Source organism: Bos indicus x Bos taurus, chromosome 10 (genome assembly GCF_003369695.1).
Source record: "Bos indicus x Bos taurus breed Angus x Brahman F1 hybrid chromosome 10, Bos_hybrid_MaternalHap_v2.0, whole genome shotgun sequence".
NCBI lineage: Eukaryota > Metazoa > Chordata > Mammalia > Artiodactyla > Bovidae > Bos > Bos indicus x Bos taurus.
Window position 1 is genome coordinate 13,812,265 of NC_040085.1, and position 23,989 is coordinate 13,836,253.

The 23,989-nt window shown below is 47.0% G+C and overlaps 1 protein-coding gene across 2 annotated transcripts in view; it reads left to right on the forward strand.

The window, feature by feature from the left end:
- REC114 (REC114 meiotic recombination protein) overlaps nucleotides 1-23,989 on the forward strand; it is a 184,123-nt gene that overhangs the window by 13,090 nt on the left and 147,044 nt on the right. The window lies entirely within an intron of this gene.

Sequence of the window (23,989 nt, forward strand, 5' to 3'; positions counted from 1 at the left end):
AGCAACTACTACTCTTTCCTTAGCCCACAGACTGGGCTTCACTACACATTGTGTCTTCAGCAAGGCCAAATCCACCTTTCATTCCTGTTCCTATGTGGCCCCTGAGCATCGTGTGATGCTGCTGACCACACGTCCTCCCCCATTCTCCTCTGTTGACTTCAGAAATACATATTCTTCTGATTTTCTTTCTATACCTCTGGCCAGTCCTTGATTTCCCTTGTGGGGGAAGAAGGCCTCTTTTTCTGGCTCTTCACCTGTTGGCGTTGTTCCTGAGTCTGTTGCCAGCCCTTTCTTCTCTTGTGTGATCTGTGTCCCTGGACCCTCACATCCAGGCCTTCCCATCCTTGCCTTCAGCCCAGGTTGCTCCCCTGGACTCCAGACCTGTTTGACCAATGGCCTCTTGGATGTCTCACAAGTACCCCTCCACCTGCTCTTCTCCAAAGACCCCCTGTTCTTCCCACTCAGTGAATGATGCCAACATCTTTCCAGGGGTAAAGCCAGAAACCTGGGCATCATTCCTAATGTCTTCCTCCACCTCCTACTTCCCACATCCAATCAATTCAAAAATCTTGCTATTTTTCTGTTAGAAGTATCTCTCAAATATATCTACTTCTTCCCATGCCCAATGACACAGCTTCAGATTATTTCTTTCCTAGGCTGTGGCAGCAGCCTCATAACTGTTCTCCCCGCATCCAGCCTTGTGTTATTAGAATCCATTATCCACAGTGCTGCCAGAGTGGTTTTCCAAAATGTAAAAATGGCCATGTTTACTGAAGACTCTTCAGTGACTTCCTCTGGAATTAGGATAAAACCCAAAGTCTCTAACTTGGTAAGCAAGCTGCTTTTTAGCCTGCTGCTGCTGCTGCTGCTGCTGCTAAGTCGCTTCAGTCGTGTCTGACTCTGTGCGACCCCATAGACGGCAGCCCACCAGGCTTCCCCGTCCCTGGGATTCTCCAGGCAAGAATACTGGAGTGGGTTGCCATTTCCTTCTCGAGTGCAGGAAAGTGAAAAGTGAAAGTGAAGTCTCTAAGTCGTGTCCAACCCTTAACGACCCCATGGACTGCAGCCCACCAGGCTCCTCCGTTCATGGGATTTTCCAGGCAAGAGTACCGGAGTGGGGTGCCAGCCTGGCTGACAGTAATTCCCCAGACTTCCCTCTCAGTAATGCCCTCCTTACCCTGGTACCCTCCACCCACGCACACTCATAGGCTTTCAGCTTGTGATGATGGGGACTCTGTTGTTAATGGCTGAGCTGGTGATTATGAAGATGTCAGTTGTTGATGATTATGGTGATAACTTTAAAACATTGCCCACCTCACTTTAAAGCAATTTTTGGAGGCAGACCCCATTCCATGTGCTCCCTTGCTCCTATCTCCTATTTGTTTATGGGTGCCTGTCTCAGGACCATCTCCCCTGGGGATTATTTTCAGAGTCTCTGGTCAGGACTGTTGTCCCATGTTGACTCTTAGATATCAGCCCTAACCTACATCCAATGTGCATCTCTTTCCAGCCTTGAGTTGGGCTCCGCATGTTGTTGAAGGAGCAGCAGTAACAATGATGGTAGAGGAGCAAGGTGGTAGATGTAAAGATGCGGCTGCTGTCAGGACTTGGTGGGGAGACAGACAAGACCTGCCAGGGGACTGCAGGAAAGGGCTCCAGCCAGCTGGTGCCCCAAGCCCTCTCTCTGCGGTGACTCTCTGTGATCAGCCTGCGGGGTGCTTTGTCCTCAGAGGCTTCACTCGGTAGCCCTGACTAGCTGACTACCCTCCATATACGTTCAGGACTGGTGGCCTAACCCACTTCACGGGGCACTTGGTTTGTCAGGCTAGGGATCTGATACTCCTGGTATTGACAACATTACCATTTCTTTGCATCTCTAAATATGCATGAAGGTGATTTTCCTAAAGTGGGGAAGGTGGTTGGGGTTAGGAAGAAAGGAGATGATGAAAAGGCATCTGCCCCTGTGATGGTCTGAATAACGGTCCCCAGAGATAATCACGTCCTAATCCCTGGAACCTTGTGAATGTTACCTTACATGATAAAACACATTTGGGAGATGTGATTAAGGATCTCGAATGTGGGGAGATTGTTTTTTATTTTCTGGGCAGGCCCTAAAAGCACCTCTTATAGTGTCCTTATATAAGAGAGAGGCAGAAGGGGATTGACGCAGAACAAAAAGACAACATGACCCCTGAAGTATGATCTATGCTGCTGGCTTTGACTGTGGAGGAAGGGCCCATGAACCAAGAAACACGGTGTGGCACTAGAAGTTGGAAAAGGCAAGGATTCTCCACTAGAGCCTCTGGAGGGAGTGTGGCCCTGCCAACGTCAGCCCAGGGAAACTGATTTCGGACTTCTGGCCTCCAGAGCTGTGGGAGACCAAAGACGTATTATTTCAAGCCAGCAGGTTTGTGGTCATTTGTTCCAGCGGTGATGGGAAACGAATGCAGTCCCTTTCACCCTCCCTCTCTGTCGCTGGACCCCTCCCCCACGTCTTCCTCTAAAGTTGGGCTAATCCCCTTGGTGTTAGCTGGGAGGCCAGATACTGGGTGGTAAAGGAAGCCCAGTGGACTCTGGCTCCAGGGAATGGTGGCTTTGGGAACTTGGGAAGGGAGATGCCTCCTCAGAGCGGTAATCACACACAGGTCACTGTCGGAATGGCTTTGCTGGCAGCAGGCACTGATCTAGGACAGGAGAGGAAGAATTCTGAAGAAGCCATATGGGGATTGTGGCTGCTGGGGTGATGCTTCAGCATATGTGGGCTCCCTTTTTGGAACTCCCAGAAATACTTGTGGCAGAGGAGGAAGAGGGCAGAGGTCCTGTAGGTGCCAGAAGAGAAACAGCAGGAACTCTGGGTGATGGATGTTAATGGAACTTTATTTATAGTCCCAGACGGGAGGGTTTGATAACATTTGTGTTCTGTCGCTCTTCCAACTGACTACACCCTCCCTGCCTTTATCCAAGGTAGCTGATTAAGCAAATAATGACTTGCAAACCCTTCTCATCCCTTTCCCCTTCTTTCTATTTAGTTTTCATCTTTTCTTTATAGAGTTGAAGAAATGCTTTCTATATTGGGGAGAATACTCCCTTTTTCTATCATTTATTGCTACAAATACTTATTCCCCCTCACCCTGTTTGTTATTTAACTTTTGTTATGGAGGGTTTGTCATGCAGAAATCTTCATTTTTATGAAGTGAAGCATATCAGACTTTGCTTTTATGATCTCTGACCTAGATAACATGCTTAAAGAGCTCCTCCCCACCTCAAGAAGTACTCACTTACATTTTCTTGTCTGTAAATGCATTTTCATATACACATATAATCCATCTTCCTCCATTAATTAGCAATGCCTCTTTTCTCATATACTGCATTTCTACACACATTTCTGGAGTCTATATATGCTCCATGATTTCCTTTCCTTGTGCTATTCCTATATCATTTCTTGCCCACCCCATTACTGTAATGTACTATTCTCTCTCTCTTTTTTTGTTTAAAAAAGGAATCTCTATCCCCTACTCCTCATCTCTTTTAGAATTCTCCTATTTCTTTTACCAGATTAACCATAAAATTATTTGATTATATTAAAAACCATGCTGGTACTTTGATTAGAACTGTGTTAAATTTATAAATTAATGTAGGAGGGATATATGTATATATATGTATCTTTATATCAAGGCAAGAGGAAGATCTGTCTCTATTTAAATCTTTTTTGTATCTGAGGAGCATCCTGCCATGGTTTCAGCCCTGGTGCAGCCCTTTCTCTCATTTTTGTTTCTTTTTGTTCATTTCTGTCAAGTTTGGGGAGGGTAGTTTTGTAAACCTGCATTTAAGCTACCATGATTCCAGAAGTCTTTAGATTTGCACTGAATTGAGGGCGAAGGCGGGGATGATGAGCTGAAGCTGTGGGTGTGGGTGAAATTCAGAAGGAGAGTAAATGTTAAATGAGAGCAACAGAAGCTTGCAAGGCTCCAGCATTTATGGGGAAAGTGAAAGCGGTGGATGTGAATGAGAGCAGGCATGTGGAAAGGAGAGGTGAGAAACCAGCAGAGAGGTGTCAAGTAAGTCAGAGGAAGGGAACATTTCAAGAATGGCACAGTCAGTAAAGGCCAGTGTTCTGGCAGATGGTGGAGAATGACTGCGGTGGAGCCGTGAGCTGTGTCGGTTGTAGTTGGTTACTGGTAAGGTAACCTTATCATTTAGTATTTAAACTGGAACACTTGGAGAAGACTCTTGAACAACAGGAATAAACCAGGATTATTCCTGGCAAACTGGAACACACGGTGACCCTGGTTGGTGGTGACCTCTGAGAAAGTGGTCTTAGTTGATGATAGCTAAGGTGCCCAGGTGCATGGGTTGAAGAGTCAAGACAGTAAGAGTAGATTCTCACTTCTTCTTTTCAGAGGTTTGGGTAATGACTTATACGCTATATGGAAAAGAATCTGAAAATGAATGAATACATGTATATGTATAACTGAGTCACTTTGCTGCACACCTGAAATTAACACAACATTGTAAATCAACTGTACTCCAATAAATTTTTTTTAAAGTTTGGCCAGAAAAGAGAGTTGGGTCATAGCTGCAAAGAAATTAAGATTGGAAGAGGGTTCATTTGCTTGTTGGTTTTGGAGTCTTGAGGAATTTGTCTGTCTGGGTAGGAAAAGAACTTAGTAAAGAGGGAGAGATTGAAGATGCAAGATATAGACATGATAAATAATAAAGAGAAGACATACAGGAGGGGATGGAAGGAATATTAACAGCCCATGCAAGACATGAGTTGGACTTGGAAGAGAAGACAGTTCTGTTATATGAGAGGCAAATAAAATAACGCATGACAAACCAGTGAAAAGTTGAGGTGCGGAGAGAGAATTTGAAGGAATTCATTTAACTTCTAAGAGTAGTGGCTGAGAAGGAGGCAAATTGATATCAGGCCAAAAGCCTCCAAGGTGGCACTATTAGTAAGAACCCGCCTGCCAGAGCAGGAGATGTAAGAGACTCGGGTTTGATCCCTGACTGGGGAAGATCCCCTAGAGAAGGGCATGACAACCCACTCCAGCATTCTTGCCTGGAGAGTCCCCATGGACAGAGGAACCTGGTGGGCTAGAGTCCATAGGGTTGCAAATAGCTGGACATGACTGAAGTGACTTAGCATGCGAGCATACATGCAAAAGCCTCCAAAAGGAAAGGACTGGAAACATCTAACTTCTTCCCTTTCGAGATCAACATGGTCAGACTCTCTCTACTAGATAAGGATTGTTCTGAATGAGGTCCACTGCTGGTGGGAATTGATAGGCTGTCCAAACTCAGAGCCAAGTGCTAAGTTGTCAGGGTTCTGGCTTGTGTGTGTATAGAGCTGGAAGCCCCTCCCTCCTAGGCGCTTTGGCACACAGAGTGCCTACCTCCATTGGAGAATTACCTTAGAGATCTCTTAGAAATCTGGACAGTGAGGATGTCACTGCATTGGTGGACAAAGATGCTGAGACTGTACAGGACCACGTTATACAGGGACAGGTTGGGAGTAGCAACAGAAGTCACGCAATCAGAGGCTCCAGTGCTCTTATCACCTGGCCTTGGATGTACCACCCTTTCAAGGAATTTGCTTGAGCAATTCAGGGTGGAGGATGAACTCAAGAGAGATACTGTATTTCTTTTTACTTCAGATGGGCTTAAGTGGTTAATGAAAAATGCTTATGAAATGTTCATCTAATTTATACCCCAACTTGATAAAGCAGGTTCATGTAATAGAATGGTATGCAGCCATTCAAAATGATATTAGGAAAAAAAATGTATTTGATAAAATGAAAAAATATTCAGGATGTGTTCATTGAGAAACTAGTATAAACACGACAATCTGATTTTTGAGAAGAATATGTAATAGGTCTAACTATGGACAGATGTAAGACTGTAGGAATATATACCAGGTAGCAGTGTGTATTTCTGGGTGTGGAATCAAGGGTGATTTTTCTTTGTATTTACCTTTATTTTCTAAATTTCCTATGATGTGCTTGTATTGCGGTTTTGTTTTTTTTTTTTGGTAAGTTAAATACCACGGTTATTTTGTGAAAAAATTGCCGAGCAGCAATAGGGCCCCACCTGAGCCTGAGGGAGGAATCTGTTGAGGGGCTGGTGGATGCTGTTGGATGCACTCTCTCCAGCTGCCCTCAGCAGCTCCTCTTTCCAAAGGGGAAACAACCTGGCTAAATTTAGCACTGTACCCAGCCCAGTGCTGCTGGGTGCCACCCATGGGACACGTCCTAGAGGAGCTGTCCCACATTGCCCATCTGGGGCTCCACAGACAGCCCACCATCCTTGAGCCAGCATCTTCAATCCAGATGCCATAAATGAAATTTTCTCCCTCCTCCCACCCCTGCAGATGACTATGCTTAGCCCAAGACCAAAGAGAGAGGAGGTTTTAGGAAGGCTGAAATATCCAAGGGATTGCTGGAAGGAATAGACTGCTGTTTGCTGTGGCTGTGACTCTGATTACGTGAATGCTGTGTTTGCCCCATTGTACGAAGCTATGGTTGTACTGACGGACTGGACAGAGGAGCAAGAACTCTGTTACAGTCAGATAGCTTCCACAGCTATGTGGGAAAGAGTCACATGGGCAGACCAGAACCCAGCACTCAGAGGAAACACCCTTTCAGTTCTAGCCAGAGTCCTTGGCGGGTCCTATTCAGCATCCATCCTTGAGTTGGATGGTGAGCATGCTTATTCTGCCTTGGGGTGTTGGCCATCCTCCACAGATCAATGACTGTGACTCAGGAAAAGCCTTTGGGCCCTTGCTGGGTTCAGAGGCTTTCTTCCAGGTCAGCCTCATTGGAGGCACTTCCTACCTCTATCTGGCTGGTGTGTGTCAGGGCATAGTTGATGGGTATGAGTGGGACTCTACTGGGCCATATGGAAAGGCCTGCGGGTTACCTGGCCCCCTGTTCTTTCCAGACTTCTGAGCTTTAGAACACAATCAGATGTCATCACATGTCCCTTAGGAAGCCTGTGAAGCAGCCACAGACCTCTGCTTGGTGCAACAGGGTTTGTCTCCCAGGAAAAGCACCTTTGCTGAATAATAGGAGGAGTGAAATGGGCAAGTGATGAGGGAGGGGCCTCCCCTGACCCACTCCGTGTGTGTGTGTGTGTGTGTGTGTGTGTGTGTGCACGCACGTGCTCATTCACGTCCAACTCTCTGCAATCCCATGGACTGTAGCCTACCGGTCTCCTCTGTCCATGGGATTTCCCAGGCAAGAATACTGGAATGGGGTGCCATTTCCTACTTCAGGGGGTCTTCCTGACCCAAGGATCGAACCCAAGTCTCTTGCATCTCCTGCGTTGGCAGGCAGATTCTTTAATCTGTGACACCTGGGAAGACCAAGCCACCTCCATGCCAATGTGAAATTCTTTGTCATCTTTGTTACCGCTAGCTCTCTCTGGTCTTCCCACAAAGGCAGCGAAGGAAATGGGCGATGCATCCCTGACTCACGACAAGCATTCCATAAATATTTGTTGAATAAATAAATGAGTATGGTAGTGAATTAATCAATTACCTAATTTTGTGGGCACAGAGGCCTTACGTGGATGGCCAAGGAGATGTATTCTTTTTAGGATGGGAACAGTATATAAAAATACCTATGCTTTTTGGCCAGAATTAAAAAGAGAGACTCAGATAAGGTTTGTGACTGTGATTCAAAACTTTCCTGTATTAGTCATTTGTATGTATTAATCATGGTACTTTAAATAATCTTTCCTTGGCAGTAGAACCACAGATTATCACATCCAATCACGTCTAAGTCTCAGATAAGAAAACTGAGGTCCAGAAAGAGAAGAGAATGTCCAAAGCCACCAGGCTGATGGAATGAAGTGTGATTCAGGCCTTTTGGCTCCCACCCTGCAGGGTTCTTCCCACCCTCAATGCCTGTGGGATTAGAGTCTTCTGCTCCGGGAAGGCAGTTTCTCTTATGAATAAATGTTGGTTGAACCCTTACCAGATGTTGCATACCTACTGTGTGTCAAGCAAGTCACTAGATGCTAGTGATGTGATATAACAGTAACTAGATAGTGCCTTGATAAGAGAAGAGACAGGCAGTTATGATAAGGAATTTGTACCCAGCAAGGGGAGCATAGACATGGGGTGATTGTTTGGGTTGGGGAGCTTGGGGTGGGGAGCAGACAGTCCTGTTAGATGGAGCCTGTTTAGGGCCACCTCCTTAGCAATCCAGCATCACTCTGTCTCCATCTTCTCTGAGAAGCCTGGCTCCACGAGCCCAGGCACCCTGATAAGAGTCACAGCTTGGAGTCTAAGGGGACAGATAAGTGGGGCAAGCTGCTCAGATGGCGGGTGCCTCAGGCAGGGGTGTCAGGCTCCTGAAAAGGAAAGGACCTGCTGTCCTGTTTGAGGGGGTGTGGCGGGGGAGGTGTGGACCCCACAGTGGAGGCCTGAGCTCCATGGCCCTCTCAGCAGCCTCTTCCCACAGGCAGTCAAACTGGGTTATGCTCTTCAACCTCTAGTTTGTTTTGTTTCGAAGCCAAAACTTCTCTGCTACTGCTGCTGCTAAGTCACTTCAGTCGTGTCCGACTCTGTGCGACCCCATAGACAGCAGCCCACCAGGCTCCCCCGTCCCTGGGATAAGCTTCTCTAGGAGGTCCTAGATGTCTCCTCATCTTTCTGCTCTCCTTTTTCACCTCCATCCTCCTATTTTCTGCCTCTCCCTCTCTCTTATCAACTTACCTGCTCCTGCCTTATCAGCTCATCCTGAGTTGTTCCCTCCAGCCTTCTCAGCCTTCTTCGTTTGGATCACTCCTGAAACTCATTCTCTTCTGGGGAGGTTTGGAGGCAGAGGCAGAGATGGAAAAAGAGGAACACCCATGATCCTCCTCCTCTTCCCAGCCCTAACAGGAGGGCTAACCAAGGCAGGGGCCTTTGTGTCAGCTGCGTCCCCACAGGACAAGGAAGACATATTCACACTAAGTCATGGTTTGTTGTTGTTGAGTCATTAAGTCGTGTCCGACTCTTTGCAACCCCAAGAACTGTAGCCCACCAGGCTCCTCCGTCCATGGGATTTCCCAGGCAAGAGTACTGGATTGGGTTGCCATTTCCTTCTCCAAGGGATCTTCCTGACCCCTCCTGTATTGGCAGGCGGATTCTTTACCACAGAGCCACCAGGGAAGGTCATGGATTAGAGGTTAATAAAGAACATTTATAGGGACTTCCCTGGTGGTCCAGTGGTTAAGACTGCACTTCCATTGCAGGAGGTGTGGGTTCAATCCCTGTCTTGGAGTGCAGTCAAATATGTATATATACATTTATATTTATAAAGGGAAACCAACAAGGGACATTGAGAAACAGCATGAAGCAGCTTCCGCCCCTGGCCGGAAGGGGCAAATGGAAGGAGCAGCTACTGAGCCTGGAGTGAGGATGTGTCCAAAGAGGGCCACTTGACAGGAGCTGTGGCCCCTCACAGAGCCCACCCACAGTGGCCTGGCAGGGAGGATGCCCTGGAACAAATGCCCTAACCTGCCCTCTGGTCTTCTGTGGTCCCCTCCAGTGAACAAATCCAACCAGAGGCCAGAGTGCAAGGAGATCCCCTGATGCAGTCCCACGAGGTCAGCTTCTCAGACATGCCACAGTAGGGTGGAAAAGTGCAGAGAGTGGGTCTGCAGGGACCAACTGAAGGTCTCCGGTTCATCTGACTATGTGCAGGGCGCACAGTGCCACGTGGGTCATCTCATTTAATGGCCATGACAGTGCTCTGAGCTATGCATTATCCCCATTTTAGAGAGAAGGAATCTGAAGGTCAGAGAAATTAAGGAACTTACCCTAATCCTCAGCTAGAATATAGATTTGAACCAAGGCAGCTTGGCACCTAGATTGTTGTTCTGTCTATGTCTGTGCTCAGAATCTGTTGAAACCAGACAGATAGAATTTTCTGCAGTGATGGGAATATTCTATAACCACACTACCCAATGTAGTAGCCAGTAGCCACATATGGCTCTTAAGCATGTGAAATGTGGCTATGTGACTAAGTGAGAACCTGAGTTTTAAATTTCATTTCACTTTAATTCATTTTTGTTTACATGGCCACGTGTGGCTACCATGTTGGACCAAACCTTACTCTGTGGACCTTTGGCTGTTGGATCCTGAAGGGAAGAATTGCTCCCCATGTCACTATGCAGCTCATAAAATTTGGGGGAGGGTGGATTGATTGTCAAAGTCATGGTGCTGCAGGTTGGGGTAGATGTGGACCAAGAAAAGATGAGGAGGCATTCAGCTGCCCTTCCCCATCTCAAGCTGAAGAAACTCATCAGATACATCCCTCCACCTTCACTTGGACCGGAACACTCTTGGAGACAAGACAACTGTGGGTCAGCAAGACACTGGGAGGCAGGGTACTAAGGAAAGGGGACAGAGACATCTGGTCACCTTCCTCAGGTAGACACGCTGGCTGTGGTCGGTCGCTATTCTGAGATTTTACTGCTACTGCCACTTGGCCTGAGGCAGGCCCCTGAGCCCTTTTCATGCTTCTTGATCAGGACTTCTTAACTAGGCTTCTAGGGTCTCACACATTGGGAGACTCACCAGGGGAGTCTCCTGAAATTGTGTTCAAAGATTCAGACTTGCACATGTATCTTTGTCTCTAGGAGAAGGCCCACAGGTTCATTGGATTCCCAAAGGCATCTGAGACACACAGATAGGTGTGGAGCCCCTCATCCAGATCTTTGCAGGGAGACGTGCCCCCTGCTGGCCGGCCACTTCCCTCGAGGCCCGCCCTCCCCTCTGTGTTTCTTCCACTCCTGTGGCTCCACTGGCAGCCTGTCCCCAGAGCCAGCTGGGGCCGTGTGCCTCTCTGCTCACCTGGACACAGTGCTGCGCCTCTATCGACTGCCCTATTTAGGAGCTGCTGAGCTGACTGCAGAAACCAGGTCTGCATCCGCCCCCTCCAGAGGTGGCCAGGCTTTGAGGTGGGGTGTGAGCAAAAGTCCTCTGAATCTCTGGGCTTATAGGAAGAAGCCTGAGTCCTAGAGTCAAAAAAAGAATTGCACTTCACCCTGGATCTGCGCCTCCTTGACTGACAAGTTGATGAACCTCCCCCAAAACTCTGTTTCCTCATCTATAAAATGGGGGGAATAATGCCTTCCTACAGGGGGCATTGTGAGAATTAGCTGAGGTAATGGTTCCATAGCGCCAGGCACTCGATAAATGTTAGCTGTTATCTGGCACAACTGGATCCAGAAATTTTCTCCACAGTATTCCTGGCAAGAGGCTGTCCAGCTCTGCCCAGGGAGCTGCCGAGTCCTGCGGCAGCCCAGGGCCCATTTGGACAGCTCTGACTGTGAGAAAGTCCTTACGTCAGTCAGGAACTCTTTGAGTTGAAGTGACAGAAATTCAACTCAAATGGCTCACCAAAAAAGGGAATTATTGTTTTAAGAAATTGGGAAGGATAGGAATGGAGGTGACCTCAAGGGCTCTAGAGAGCCGAATAATGTTGTCAGGACGTTCCTTCTCTCCCTTTGCAGCTCTTGACTCTGTTTTTCTGTGTAACTAGGGAGAAGGCAGTCAACAGCTCTCAGCATATATCATCACGTCTTTGTGAACCAGAAGACAGCTTCTTTCTCCCAGTGACCACACATCGACTCATAGGGAATGATTAACACAGACCAGCCTTGAGTCACATATCAACCTCCAATCACTGTGAGCAGTGTGTGTGCTGGTTGCTCAGTCATGGCCAACTCTTTGGGACCCCACGGACTGTAGCCCACCAGGTTTCTTTGTCCATGGAATTCTCCAGGCAAGAATACTGGAGTAGGTAGCCATTTCTTTCTCCAGGGGTTCTTCCAAACTCAAGGACTGAACCTGGGTCTCCTGTATAGCAGACAGATTCTTTACCATCTGAGCCACCAGGGAAGCCCCTGTGGGCAGGGCCATGGACAGTTATGATTGGACAGGCCCTATCATGTGACTGAAGGATGGGAGACAGTGTACTCTGTGTGGTAGCCATGTTGGAACCATGTGGAATGTGGGAGGAGAGGGTCCCCAAAGGGAGGAATGCTGTTTCTAGAAACCTGGGAAAATCAGTGGATGCTCACTACTCTTCCTTACATCAGGCTTGATCTGTGTCCTTCTGAGAGCCTTCTGTTCAGCACCAGCCTTAGCTCTGTCCTCTTGTCCTGCATAAGACAAGGCTGTTCACTCTGCAGAACCAGTTCCTCAGAGACATGAAGGGTCATTATGGCCTGCCCAATCTTCTTTTCTCCAAGCATAGTTGTTCTAGCTCCTCCATCTCTCTGAGTACAATGGGTTTCCAACCCCCTTCCTCCTCCACTCCTGGGCAGAAGGCAACAGTCTGGTAGAATGGGGGCCAGGCTTGAGAAGTAGCTTTTGGAATACTGGTGAAAATAATGAGGACTTTACTATCGCTTTGTGCAGGTCACTAGCATGATGTTTTCTTTAGCCGCACAAGGGGAGGAAGGACAATGAAGACAGAGAAAGTGAGTGAGCAGAGGGAGGAGGGTGAACAGGAGAAAAGAGAGGAGAGGAGAGAGGAAGGAAGACAGAGGAAGGAGAAGGAAAGGAGCGGGGCAGGGGTGTGGGGGGTGGTGATGGGGAGGAAGCTTCAGCACTCTAGCAGCTCTCAGGCTGGAAAGGACCATCAATTCCTGTCAAAGGCACCCAGCCTGTACGGCACAGACTGGACATGCAGAAGGCTGGGAGGCATTCCCCTGACAATTCAGAGGAGGCTTCCTGGAAGAGGGAGCCTTGAAGAAAGAAAAACTTCCAAGCCCGAGCCTGGCTCTGGGAACCACCTCTGATGGCCCAGCTAGAGAGAAGGGGGCAGGTGGCAGGAGGGGAAAGGGCTTCCTTCTCATTGCCCTCTCCCCGCCGCCTGTTGTTCTCCCATTCCCAATTGGGCTGCTCTGCAGAGGTCACCCCTAGGCTAATGAGAAATCTTCCTGAAGTTTAAAACCAATTAAGCAACAAACGTCTTCTGATTAGTTATTTCTCTTGATGTGAATTTTAATGAAGCATCTTCTTTCCCCTCCCTCCCTCCCAAGCACCCTGGGGGTTAACCAGCCTTTGGTCTGCCTTGAAGAGCCCTCAGCGGTGTCTGGAAAGGCTAAAGAGGAAGGAAGAGGGGCTAGGATGGGATCCAAACAGTTTTTCACAGCACAGCATGCTCCTCCGACAGTCAGCCCGCCATTCCCCTAACATCTCAGAGCTCCACTGTGTCCTAAGGCCGGGGCTGCTCTCAGAGGGGAAGGGGCAACGGGTGTGAGGGGGGCACCGAGAGACAGTGGAATAGAGAGATGGTAAGATACAGCCTTGAACGTCTGCAGCTCACTCTAGTCAGAGACTGAGCACAACATGTGAAAAGCTAGCCCAGGACAAAAGCTAGAAGCACCCTGTGAAAGGCGTGTGACAAGGTGGGGAGCACCAAGCTGTGGAGTGGCACAGAGGTGGGGCTGGGGCTGCAGGAGAGGGCAGAGTGGTGCAGTGGGCAGAACTCAGTTCCATGGGGACATGCTGAGCATCTCTGAACAAGGGAACCTCCCATTCTGGTTGCTTATCCTTCTGGAAATGTAGAGATGTGGAGATGCTGGCTATTGCTTGGCTTTCCCTTGGGGACTCCTGTGACCTTCCCATGAGAAAACCCAATGGAAAGTTTAGTGTAAGCCAAAAGGATACTGGGGTAGGGTAGTGAGGATGTGGGAGATGGCGGGGCATTTCTTCTTTTCTGCCCTGAACCCTTAGCAGGAGGACCCCCAGGACAGCATCTGTTGGACCCTATTCAGTTACACACAGGCAGCAAACTGAGGCCCAAATACGCAGTTCTGTCTTCAGTGCGCAGGAGAGCTGGCTGCAGAGTCTCAGGGTCTAGCTCTCTCCATCCAAAAATGGGTATCCTCTAGGACAGTCATCCCCAATCTTTTTGGCACCAGGGATCAGTTTTGTGGAAGACAATTTTTCCATGGACCAGGGAGAGGAGGATGGTTTCAGGATGAGTTAAGCACATTACACGTATTGTACACTTTCTTTCTATCATTATTACATCAGCTCCACCTCAGGTCATCAGGCATTAGATCCCAGAGGTTGGGGACCCCTGCTCTAGGATCCTCCCCTAGAACCTAAAGCCCCTGCGGGTAGCTGAGACCCAGAGGGGTGCTCAGGAGCCTTGCTGAGCCTACCTGTTCAGCCCCACACTCCTGACCACTCCTTCGAGCCGAGCAGAAAAGCTCTTTCTTAAAGGGTGAATTAAGTCCATGGTGTCTGCTGAAGGAAGGAAAGGGGGAAGAACCTCCTGGGAGCTGCTGACAAAAGAAATAAAGATGGATTTTTGTGCGGATTCCTCTTCCCTATCTCCCTTTTCCTCTCACTTCTCAGAGTACCTCTCTCTCCTCTTCCTTTCCTCTCTGCCTCTCTCTCTCCCATCCTTTCTTTGTTCCCCAGCCACGTTGGCTTTGAGGGACGACTGGATGAGGAGTTCTAAGGGATGTGAGCAGGCCCTGGACTCCCAGGGAAAGTCTAGTGAATCTCACAGCGATTCCCTGAAAGTCAGCCCTGCTGCCCAGGTCAGAGGAAAGGCATCATTTCTGGCTCAGGTATTGGAGTGATGACAAACTTAGAGTGGCCACCTTTAAGCCCAGCCCCTTTGGCTTCCATCTTGGGTACCAGGAGCCAGCCTAGCCCAGAAGTTTGGCTTCCGACCAGGGCTCTGCAGCCTGGAACTGGGGCCGGCTGTTCCAGGTCTGAGATTTCTCTGGACTTGGCCCTGTGTCACCACTGAGCACCTGAGCCTCTCTGGTTGGCTTCACTGCCCCAGCTTTCTGGAACATGCTGGCTCTGTCCTCCTCATGCAAGTAGTGATGGATGAGGGGATGGATTGGTCAGGTCTCTGGTGGCAAGGGAACCCAGGTCATACCGCCTTGGGCACAAAAGAGATTTTGCTGGTAGATGGGCTGGTCCCAGGTTGTCCCTCATGAAAAGCTGGCTGGAGTCATATATGGGATACTGGCAAAACATTCCAACCCGAAGAAGCATTGAACAGTCAACCTAGAGGGAGCAGGAATACCACTGGGCCTCAGGAACACTGAGCTCAAGTCTTGAATGCTGCCAGGAATCGGGGGCCTTACATCTGCATTCCTGTCTCTGCTCCGATCTGACTATAGATCAACTTCCTACACCTCCTGAGCTTCATCCCTAACAGCCTTACCTCCTTGAAAGAGATGAGGTCTTTATCTCAGTACCAGTTCAAAAAGTCCCAGAAAAGACATCAGACTGTCTCTGGAGCTCTCAGCTATGGCCAGTGGACCAAGTAACAAAATGGCAGCTCCCACGGGAACCCTATGGTGGAAAGGGAGAAGGAGCAATTTACTAGAAGAGGTGGGGCTCTGCCCAGACACTGAGAGGAGGAATGGAGAGTAGGTACCTACTTCACCTGCCCTGTCACTAGCGGGCCTTTGGAATATATTTGCAGTTCCTACTATAGAAGTTTTGTGAATATTACTGTCACCAGCTCTGGTTTGTTAGGGCCACAGACAAGCTGGATGTATTCCCTTCCCTCCTTTACAACTCCTAACTTGTCAACCTGCCTCATGGACTGCTCTCACCTGTCACCCCACATGTTGGCCCTGGTGCCCCACACCTGCCATCTTGCCCTGGCATCCTCTCGTCTTAGTCAGCTTTACTTGAAAGTGAAAGTCGTTGCTCAGTAGTTGCTTAGTTGCTTAGTTGTGTCTGACTCTTTGCGACCCCACGGACTTTGTGACCCCACGGACTTTGTGACCCCATGGTCCATGAAATTCTCCAGGCAGGAATACTGAAGTGAGCTGCCAGTCCCTTCTCCAGGGGATCTTCCCAACCAAGGGATAGAAACTGGGTCTTCTGCATTGTAGGCAGATTCTTTACCAACTGAGCCACCAGCAGTTGGGATAAAATTCGAAGATAAAAGCCTGGGATTTGAAGTTTGCTATACGTGAGTTTCAGAGATGGCAATGGCACCCCACTCCAGTACTCTTGCCTGGAAAATCCCATGGATGGAGGAGCCTGGTAGGTTGCAGTCCATGGGGTCGCTAAGAGTCGGACATGACTGAACGACTTCCCTTTCACTTTTAACTTTCATGCATTGGAGAAGGAAATGGCAACCCACTCCAGTGTTCTTGCCTGGAGAATCCCAGGGACGGGGGAGCCTGGTGGGCTTCTGTCTATGGGGTTGCACAGAGTCAGACACGACTGAAGCGACTTAGCAGCAGCAGCAGACCTGAGTTTGAATTAAGTGTCACCATTTACTACCTGTTGGATTTTTTTTTTTGGCAGTGCCGCATGGCTTGTGGGATCCTAGTTTTCTGACCAGGGAATGAACCTGGGTCCCTGTGGTAGAAAGGCAGAATACTAACCACTAGACCACCAGGGAATTCCCTACCTATTAGATCTTAATTTCCATGAGGTCCTGATTTCTCACCTTTAAAATGAAGAAGATAATAGTACCTAATCAACGGGGTTATGGTACAGGTTATAAGAGGTAGTGGATGTAGGCTCTGGGAACCAAGTAGGCACTTCATAAGTGGTAGCCTGAAGAAAAGCCATGCCAAGGTGTAGAGTCTTCTCAGCTCATTTTTTAAGCAGCAAGACCACTGTACCAGAGTAGGAGCAATTTGTGGCTGGTGGTAAGGCTGGCAGAATTATCTTCCAGTTCCAGGCTCCTGGAAGCAGGCTAGGGGAGGGAACTTCGATCCACTTCCCTAACTGAGTCCACACACATCCTTTCAGGCCAACCCTGGGGAGCCCCTTGTTTGCTGAGAGAAGGCCAAAGCCAAGCTGATAGCTCTCAGGCCTGCCAGCAGCCTCAGAGCTCTGAGGCCTGCCAGTGGCCTCACACCTCTGTCCAGAGTAAGCTTCAACTTCCAAATGTTTCAGGCCACAGTGGGTGAGCACGCCAAGTTGCTTCAGTCAGGTCCAACTCTTTGCAACCCTATGGACCGTAGCCTGCTACACTCCTCTGTCCATGGGATTCTCCAGGCAAGAATACTGGAGTGGGTTGCCATACCCTCCTCCAGAGGATCTTCCTGACCCGTGTCTCTTACATCTGCTTCAGGCCACAGAGAAAACCCTGAACACAGGGTCCCATGGGACCATGGTCTGCTTCTGTGTTCAAAGCAGCCTTGTCCATCAACACTGGCTGCCACTTCTGAGGAGCTGGCCCTGACCAGGTATGGGGTATTGGCAAAGCACATCACCCCCTCTTCTTTGGGGCAGCATCCTTGAGCTTCTGGATGGTAGGCATAGAAGTGACGGGTGGGTGGGGTACAGCTAGGAGGATCAAAGACATGAGCACACACAGGCACCCACACACTGCTGGCCCTGTGTGCAGAGGGAAACAGATGGCCAGGACCAGAGCCCTACCTGAAGCCTCCCAGATGCCTAATAATAGTAATTGAGCTGTATTTACAGGGCGCTCACCATGTACAAGGCTCTGGGATAACCTCTTCGCCTTCATGATTTCCGTGAATACTTTCCATGACCCCTAGAAGTGGGCATTAATATCTCTGTTTTACAGATGGAGGAATAGAGGCTCAAGGGTTGAGTAACTTGCCCAAGGTCATATGGAATGTGGCAGGGCCAGCTTTCAACCTCAGATCTTTCTGATTTCATAGCTCTGTTATCTTACTGCCCACTCTGTATTTCAACAGACACAGTTTTCCAAAGGAGAGATTCAGAGGGGTCAGAACATCCTTAGGTCAAATGCATGGTTCTTAGAGGGAGATCAATGGCACCCCACTCCAGTACTCTTGCCTGGAAAATCCCATGGATGGAGGAGCCTGGTAGGCTGCAGTCCATGGGGTCGGGAAGAGTCAGACACGACTGAATGACTTCACTTTCACTTTTCACTTTCATGCATTGGAGAAGGAAATGGCAACCCACTCCAGTGTTCTTGCCTGGAGAATCCCAGGGATGGGGGAGCCTGGTGGGCTGCCGTCTATGGGGTTGCAGAGAGTCGGACACGACTGATAGGACTTAGCAGCAGCAGCAGCAGCAGCTTCAAAATCCTTGGAGGAAGTTGCTGAAAATGCAAATTTTGGTGTCCCATCCCCTCCCTCCAGGCACCCACTTTCTCTGGGAATTGACTCAATGCAGTTGGGGGCCTGGGAATATGAATTTTAGCAAGCTGCCAACTCCCACAAAAATATCTTCCTGTCTCATTATAAAATAGTGATACTGCTCATTGTAAGATCTCTGAGTCCATGTGGGGCTCAGGACTCTGCGTTTGGAATACATGCTCCAGGAGAGACCTATGTTCACTAAAACTTTGAAAACACTTGTTCAGGGATTTGAACACGTGGCCTTTCTTACATCAGTCCCAGGGATCTCTACAGTTTGAAATTTGGGAGGAGGGTGCTCCTCAAGCTCCAGTAGACACGGTTGTTGCTGTTCTCCAGTCACTAAGTCGTGTCCGACTCTTTGTGACCCATGGACTATAGCCCACCAGGCTTCTCTGTCTTCCACTATCTCATGGAGTTTGCTCAGATTCATGTCTATTGAGTTGATGATGCTATCTCATCATCTCACCCTCCGCTGTCCCCTTCTCCTTTTGCCTTCAGTCTTGCCCAGCATCAGGGTCTTTTCCAATGAATAGGCACTGTAGACCCAGGAGTACAAGAGGAGCAGAGAGAGTAGTGAGCTCTGCTTAGAAAAGGCAGCCCAGCTGGGCTTCCCTGTCTATGAGGGGGAAGCAGTAGCAGCTTCTGCAGAAGCCCATCCTCCTCTGCTTCTCTTCCCAGGACCCTCTCCCTGGGAAGCCTGGGGCCATTCCGTGGATCCCTCCATACTGAGCTCCTCCCACACCATTCTGCTAGACTCACAAAGCAACTCTTCCAAGAATGTCCTCCCCTGGGTAATTGGACCCTCAGGCCATTGACATTTAAAGAAATGTTCTTGACCTTTTCAGCAGTTCCATAAAATCACAAAATAGAACTCTAAATATTACTGCAGACTCCTACTTGCCCAGACCCTGGCAAAGACTCATTTTCCAGGCCAACTAAAGAATAAGAGAAAATAGCAGAATTGCCTGGAAAAAAAAGGGGGGGCTCTTCTCAAAACATCTCCTATCTGGTAATCATCCCATTATGGACTGCTGTTATCTGCATCAGAAGCCTGTCCTCCCCTGCCACCAGCACCATCAACACGCTCCCCCCACCGTCAGCACGCATGAGCACCCTCAGTCTGTTCGCATCATCGCCGTAATTACAGCATTCCATAAAATACAGAGGACTGGTGCTCTTGAATCTCCACAGTGTGAAAAATCTGCTTGTCGTTTAGATATCTGATCCAGGACCTCTCCCCACTTCGCTTCTCCCCCCATTGATATGGAACCAGATGAAACAACAGATAGGGAAGGACCAACTATTGGCTTTAGAGGGAAACACAAGAGAGGACAGAACCTTGGGAGGAGAAAATGAATGTGTTAAAGACATTTTGAAAAAAATCAAGACGGTTTAAAAATAGATTAGATATTAGATCAGGAACATCACTTACATTTACACAGGTCAGACTAAGACCAGAAATATCAGTTATTTTTTTCATACGTTTCAAAAAAAAGTTTTGTCCTCTAAAAAGGAATCTGCAGTCTGCAGGTCAGATTCAGCTCTTGGCCTGCTTTTTTATGGCCCTTGGACTTCCCTGGTGGCTCAGCTGGTAAAGAATCCACCCGCAATTCCGGAGACCCAGGTTTGATCCCTGGGTTGGGAAGGTCCCCTGGAGAAGGGAAAGGCTACCCACTCCAGTATTCTGGCCTGGAGAATTCCCTGGACTGTATAGACCATGGGGTCACAAAGAGTTGGACACGACTGAGCCACTTTCACTTGAGTCCTTTTACATTTTTAAATAACAGCTCTGTTGAGATATAATTCACACACCATAAAGTTCACCTTCTTGGAGTGTACAGTTCAGTGGTTTTCAGTATAGTCACAGAAGTATACAATCATGACCACTATTTAATTACAGAATATTTTATCACCCCCAAAAGAAATCTGTATCTATTAACAGTCACTTCCCATCCCCCTATACCACCAGTCCCTGACAACCAGTTATCTACTTTCTGTCTCTATGAATTTACTTATTCTTGACATTTCATCTAAATGGAATCACACACTATGTGACCTGTTCTACCTGAATTCTTTTACTTAGCATAATGTTTTCAGCCCTGGGATTTCTTTGGAAGGAATGATGCTAAAGCTGAAACTCCAGTACTTTGGCCACCTCATGCGAAGAGTTGACTCATTGGAAAAGACTCTGATGCTGGGAGGGATTGGGGGCAGGAGGAGAAGGGGACAATAGAGGATGAGATGGCTGGATGGCATCACTGACTCAATGGACGTGAGTCTGAGTGAACTCCGGGAGTTGGTGATGGACAGGGAGGCCTGGCGTGCTGCAATCATGGGGTCGCAAAGAGTCGGACACGACTGAGCGACTGAACTGAAATGAACTGAATGTTTTTTTTTATTTGGAGGAAAATTGCTTTACAGTTTTGTGATGGTTTCTGCTGTATAACAAAGCAAATTAACTGTAATTATATATGTTTTATTATATACAGCTATATAATATATACATTAAATATAATATATAAACAGCTATATATATTAGCTGTAATTATATATACGTCACTTCCCTCTTGAGCCCCCCTCACCTCCCTGAGTGGGAGGAATGGAGAAAGTAGCATAGACTAGTATAGAAAGTAGCATACACTACCACGTGTAAAATAGATAACTGGTGAGAAGTTGCTGTATAACGTAGGGGGCCCAGCCTCGTCCTCTGTGATGATCTAGAATATAATGTCTTTAAGATTAATCCATGCTGTAGCATGTGCCATATAAGTAGTGCATATGAATAGTATTCCATTCTATGGATATAGATGTCATGTTTTCTGAAATCACTTCTGACACCGCATGTGTGGTTTTTTTCTCAGATACCAAATACATGTCACTTTCCCACACCAACAACAAACCATTCTTAGATACCAACTGCAGGTCCAAACTTCAATTCAGTTCTGATGCTAGCTATCTAGAGTTAGCACAGACCTCACAGTTTAAGGTCTCAGTCCCACAAGACCGCCCCCATGTTATACTACTTTATTTTTAAAGATTTGTTTATTTTTGGCTGCGCTGGTACTTCGTTGCTGCATTCGGGCTTTCTCTAGCTGCCGTGAGCAGGCCTCTCATTGTAGCGGCTTCTCTCGTTGTAGAGCACGGGCTCTAGGCGCTGCTGCTGGTGGACTTAGTTGCTCCTGAAGACTGCCTGCATTTTAGATGCCAACCACAAATGAAGTGCCCGGGTTACCAACACTTCTGACTACAAATTCAGGAGCTGACCTCCCTCAGGTTTGGCAAGTCACCAGAACAACTCATAGAAGTCAGGAAAATGCTTTACTTATAATGACTGGCTTATTATAAAGGCTGCAAATGAACAGCCAATTGGAAAAAATGCATAGAGCAAAGTATAGAGTATAGGCAGTGAGGCACAGAGCTTCCATGCCCTCTCTATGGGGCACCATCTTCCCAGCAGGTCATTGTATTCACCAACCCAGAAGCTCTCTGAATCTTCTGGCTCAACAATTTTTACACTGAGATCTCTAGCTTCTCTCCTCCCCAGCGGTCAGAGGATGGGGCTGAAAGTTTTCCCTCTCTAACCATGTGTTAGGACTCTTTGATGACTAACCCCATCTTGAAGCTATCTAGGGATTCCCACTTTGAGTCACCTCATTAGCATAAAATCATGCGTGGTCTGAAAGGTCTATAAAGAACAACAAACTTCTATCACTCAGGACATTCCAAGAGTTATAGGAGCTTGGTGCCAGGAACAGGGGACAAAGACCAAATGCATTTTTTATCATACCACAACATATCATGTTTTGATTATCCATTCATCAGCAGAGGGACTGCTTGGATTATTTCTGCCTTCTGACTATTATGAATAATGCTGCTGTAAATATTCACACACAAGTTTTTGTGGGAACATATGTTTTCCATTTTCTTAGGTACACATCAAGGAATAGAACTGCTGGGTCATGTTTCACTTTTTGAGGGACTGCCAGATTGTTTTCCAAAGAGTTTGTACCTTTTACATTCCAACCAGCAATGTGTGATGGTTCCAAATTCTCCACATCTGTGTCAACACGTATTATTGTCTTTCTTATTTTAGCTATCCCAGTGGCTATAAAGTGGTATCTCTTTGTGGTTGGCTTTTAAATTTTTAAAGGGTTGTAAAAGCTACAACCATAGTGGTTCAGTTGGTAAATAATCTGTCTACAATGTGGGAGAGCCGGGTTTGATCCCTGGGTCAGGAGGATCCCTTGGAGAAGGAAATGGCAACCCACTCCAGTATTCTTGCCTGGAGAATTCCATGGACAGAGGAACCCAGCCAGCTACAGTCCATGAGGTTGCAAAGAGTCAGACACAACTGATTGACTAACACTTTCACTTTCAAAAGCAAGCAACAAACAAAAGCAAAGACTATAGAACAGAAACTGTATGCTGTATTAGGCCATTTTTTATCTAGATTTTTACAGAAAAGGGTTCCACACCCTTCATATGAAATATTCTAAATTATCTATTGAATTTAAAAGGAAAAAGTAAAAATATCAGGAATTTAAATCTAAATTATTTAGCTAAACTTGAAATTTTATTTTAAATATTCTATCTTAAGTATTTTTATAAAATATTCATAATTTTATACAGCAGAAATTAAAAACAATATTGTACTATACTTTAATAAACATTTTTTTCAAAAAAATATTCATGAGAATTCCCTGGTGATCTAGTGCTTAGGACTCAGTGCTCTCACTGCTGGGGCCTGGGCTTGATCCCTGGTCCAGGGAACTAAGATCTCTCAAGCTGCAATGTACAGCCAAAAAAAAAAAAAAAAAATCACAATTTCAGCATTCCTTGTTTTTCTATTTGCTAAAGTTAAGAATCAGCATCATATTTCAGGGATATCACATCTAGACCTAACATAAAAATTTAAGAGTAATACAAATTATTTAATTTTGCAAAACGTTCCTCAGTCACCATGTACAATTATTGCAACTACTGTGCAAATTCATGAATGACTCCAGAACTGTGAACTAGAATATAAAGAGAAGCAAGAAAATGATCTCTTGGCACTACTAGGATGGATGTTCATTGTGTAAAATCTACCACATTCATGCTGTCTCAGAGGAAGGATTAATTAATTTGTCTTTACTTAAGTGCTTCTGCTGCTAAAATCCTGTGGGCTTTCAGCAGTGGACGCATCTCCAACCTTAAGAGCAGTAGAGTTTGGATGTCTACTGAGTATTCAAATGCGAACCTTTTACCTAGAGGTTCTAGGGCAAAAAGTGTGGATAAGTTATTCCCTGGGGCTTAAAATGTGTTAGTTATAAGCGTGGATGTTAGGGTTTTGGGTTACTTGTGCCAGACCACAGTGTCTACAGGGGTAGAGGTGCCCATGCATTCCTTAATGAATTTATGTTCTGTGTGTTTGAAATATGTGGAAACCTCTAAAGAATAGGGACTAGTTCAGATCTGAAAGTAATATTGTATTATTATATCAGAAGATATTGAGGTATTATTATTAATTTGGCTAGATGTGATAAGGATCTTATGGTAATTTTTAAAAGTCATCTGCTAACACAAGTATTTATGGATGAAATGAAATGATGTCTTGGATTTGCTGTATAATACTGCAGCAAAAAAAAAAATCAGGGAGATAGAGGAAATAAGATTGGCCAAGTATTAATATTAATCATTGTTGAAACTGGGTGATAATGTGAGGGTTCATTTTACCATTCACTCTACTTTTATATGTTTGAAATCTTTCCTGATACAAAGTTAAAATAAGGACAGGAGGATTGTGGGGGAGAGGGGAGGGTGCAGAGAGGTTCCTGCCTCCTGGGTCACACACTTCTCCCCAGAGTAGAGGAGGAAGGCAGCAAGGTCACCCAGGAAGGGGCCCAGATCCAAGTACCTTTCCTAA